Consider the following 3,911-nt stretch of genomic DNA (forward strand, 5'->3'; position numbering starts at 1 on the left):
AATGGGAAAAGATCTTCACCAACCCCACATCTGACAGAGGGCTGATCTCCAAAACATATAAAGAACTCAAAAAGCTAGACTTCAAAATTGAACAATCCAATTAAAAAATGGGCTACAGAGCTTAACAGAGAATTCTCATCAGAAGAATCTCAAATGGCTGAAAAACATTTAAGGAATTGCTCAACATCCTTAGTTATCAGGGAAATGCAAATCAAAACAACTGTGAAATACCATCTTATACCTGTCATAATGGCTAAGATCAAAAACACTGAAGACAGTTTATGTTGGAGATAATGTGGAATAAGGGAAACACTCCTCCACTGTTGGTGGGAATGAAAACTTGTATAGCCACTCTGGAAATCAGTATGGTGGTTTCTCAGAAAATTGAGAATAAGCCTTCCTCAAGACCCAGCTATCCCACTCTTGGGCATATACCCAAGGAATGCTCAATCTTATCACAAGGACACATGCTCAACTATGTTCATATCAGCATTATTCGTAATAGTCAGAAACTGGGAACAACCGAGATGCCCCTCAACTGAAAAATGGATAAAGAAAATGTGGCACATATACACAATGGAGTACTACTCAGCAGTAAAAAACAATGACATCATGAAATTTGCAGGCAAATGGATGGAACTAGAAAATATCATCCTGAGTGAGGTAACCCAGACTCAGAAGGACAAACATAGTATGTACTCACTCATAAGTGGATACTAGATGTGAGGGAAGGGATGGCCAGACTCCAACCCACAGCTCCAGAGAGGCTAGCTAACAGGGAAAGACTCTACGAGGGACACATGGATGGCCAGGTGAAGGAGATATGGATGAGATGTACATGAATGGACTGGGAGTGGGTGGGGTGGGGTGGTGGAGGGCGAGGAGTGGGGCATGAGAACATAAGGAAATGGGAGGGTCGAGCTGGAACAGGGACAGAGTGGGAGGGCAAGGAGGGAGATACCATGATAGATGAGGACATCACAGGAATAGGAAGAGGCAGGGTGCTGAGGAGGTTCTCAGGAATCCACAAGATGACCCCACCTTGGACTGCTGGCAGCGGTCTAGAGGGTGCCTGGACTGGTCTACTCTGGTGACCAGTCTAGTGAATACCCTAACTGTCATCACAGAGCCTTTGTCCAATGACTGATGGAGGCAGATGCAGAGATTCACGGCCAAGCACCAGGCTGAGCTCTGGGAATCCAATCAATGAGAGAGAGAAGGGTTCCTGCAGGTGGGAGACATTGAGATCATGATGGAAAGACCTGCAGAGATGACCAGCCACACTAGTGGAAGCCCATGATCTATAGACTTGTGGCTGTGGAGTCCCGATGGGACTGGACTAGGCCCTCTGGTTATGGAAGATGGCTGTTTGGCTTGAACTGTTTGGGGGGCATCCAGACAGGGGGATTGGGATCTGTCCCTGGTACATGGGCAGGCTTTTGGGAGCCTGGTGACTGCGGTGTGATGCCTTGCACAGCCTTGGTGCAGTGGGAAGGGGCTTGGACCTGCCTAGGCTCAGTGTGCCGGGCTCACTGACTCCCCATGGGGAGACGTTAATTTGGGGGATGTGGGGATATGGGGCGGCTAGGGAGGGAGGGCTGAAGGGTGGGAGGAGAGAGGAGAGGGGATCTGTGGGTGATATGTAGAGTGAGTAGAAAATTTCTTAATAAAAAAAAATGAAAAAAAAAAAAGAAAGAAAAGAATTAGGCCTCAGTTCCTGCTTCTTGAAACTAAGCAGGCAGTTTCCAAGGAAGCCATGAAGAAAGGACAATTGATCTTTAATGTCCCTCAAAGTATACTAGGCCTGAGCCAGCCCCCCACAGCAGCTCAAAGGTAATGACCAAATAAGAACATAGCCTGGAATTTATCCAGGTCTGCCCCCAAACAGAAAAGTTATAGCCTTAGCCAGCCCTTGCTAGCTCTATCCAATTAGGAATGTACTAAAATAATCGCCACCCACTTAAGCCAATCATAGATAAAATGACCTAACTGCCCTAGGAACTCCCCTTAGCTGTGCTTAAAAGAAACCAGCACCGGGAGATACCATGATTACGAAGGTAGTTTTCCCAGGGCGAGGCTTATCCATTGCACTCCGGATGTGCTGACCCCTGCAATTTCCCCAAATGTGAGAAACTCGACTGTATAATTTGTGGTAGTGGGGGACTGCGTTCTCGCTCTCCCCTGAGTAAAGAAAAAAAAAAAGCCTGCACATCCCTCTCTCATCACCATTTTGTACAGGTGGATGACCCCACATGCATGCTGGTATAATAAATGCTCTTGTTGATTGCATACATGGATGGTGTTCCTTTGTGGGACTTCTCCAGGACCCTAACAGATTATATAGAGAGGGCTAGCTGAATAGTAGGCAGGCAGCCAACATAGGTACCTTCATTTCTTTCTGCTCTTGACCATGGATATGATGTGATCAACTACTTGGTATTGTGCCTTGGTTTCCCTGAAATGATGGGCTGTAACATGAATTATGAGCTAAAAGAAACCTTCCTCACATAAGTTGCTTTTGGTCCTGGTATTTTACTACAACAACAGAAATGAGAGCAGGAGAGAAAAGATAGAGAGGTCACTGATTCCAAGAGAAATGAAGAAGAGCTTTGACTGTTAGAATACAGTCTATCCAACATCATTGTTTGTTGGTGGTTTTCACATTTTGTGTAATTCCTTGAATATGGTCATGTTCACAAAAGTCAAGGAGAACATTGTTCTATTCCTTCCAAAATTGTACAATACACAGGCCTGAAATTTTTATAGTCAGAATATGATTATCATCCACACTTTGATCCTACAAACTTTAATGATATTTTTTTACCTTAATTTGATTGGATTTGTTGAGGACATTATGTTAAATTCCCACATTTGTTACTATCAAATACATATTTGCTACTACATGTATAAATGATTAAAATAGTTTTAAATGCATATAGGAAATATGAAAATACCCTTTTTCAAAATTTGGAATACTAAATTAATTTATTCATCTTGTTTCAAATATAAAAAATTATAATTTCTAAATATACTTGCTCTCTATGAAATTCATATTTCATCTTAACCTACATACTATCAATCCTTCTTATTTTCTCCAGTGTTATTGTCAGGAAAGGATGGAGTTATTCTTATCTGGTCTTGATTTTATTCTCCTGCTTGCCTACCAGTGGATGTTATTGTAACCCCAAATAAGTACAATTTTGGAAATCACTTTTGAAATATAACTAAGCTGCCTTCCAATGGGTTAAAAATATTTGAGCAAGTTAATTGTTTTTAGGTGTTTCTAAACAATAACAATGGGTGAACTATAACAGCGTAAGGCATATTTATTGGTTATTAGAAGATAAGGGTTAGCACTGGGCATATGGGGATGATGTGCAAATGATGAGTCCTTGCCCTGATGGAGGTGACAGTTCAATTGAAGAGGAAGACACAAAGGGAACAACAATATGCGAGATGTGCCACTGCTGATGAAGATAAGGTGTCTAGTAAGGACTGGCACCAATGTCAGTGTGGGGCATTATTGGAAATACTTTTGGTATCTAACGGTACTACCTGATAAGCCTGTGTATCTAGACAATGAAATGAGAAGCTCATCCCAGTTATAGGAGTCTAATTTGGCTAAGGAACAGAGGAAAGAAATAGAAGATACAAGAAGACTTCAACAAATTTAGTATTCTCATCACATAAAAAAAAGTGAGTTGGAGAGAGAAACATGGTGAAATTTAAAAGGAGAGACTGGAATTATTATGGAATCATCTTGAGCCCCAACAGAGTTTATGCTTTTAGAAAGGGACTATAGCCAGAATACTTTGGCTACTACTGGAAGAGGATTGCTGATGGTGAAGCTGGAATGAGGAAAAAAGGCTATTGTTTGTGAGATGGTAGCTTAAGATAATGAACTTGAAATT

General features: G+C 41.9%; 1 non-coding gene across 1 annotated transcript; it reads left to right on the forward strand.

The window, feature by feature from the left end:
- The first annotated feature begins 2,020 nt into the window (after positions 1 to 2,020).
- Positions 2,021 to 2,184, forward strand: LOC131913965 (U1 spliceosomal RNA). The gene has a single exon (XR_009380033.1). It is a non-coding gene; the product is annotated as a U1 spliceosomal RNA (small nuclear RNA).
- Positions 2,185 to 3,911: the final 1,727 nt, after the last annotated feature.

This window comes from Peromyscus eremicus, chromosome 6, assembly GCF_949786415.1.
Source record: "Peromyscus eremicus chromosome 6, PerEre_H2_v1, whole genome shotgun sequence".
NCBI classification, from domain to species: Eukaryota; Metazoa; Chordata; class Mammalia; order Rodentia; family Cricetidae; genus Peromyscus; species Peromyscus eremicus.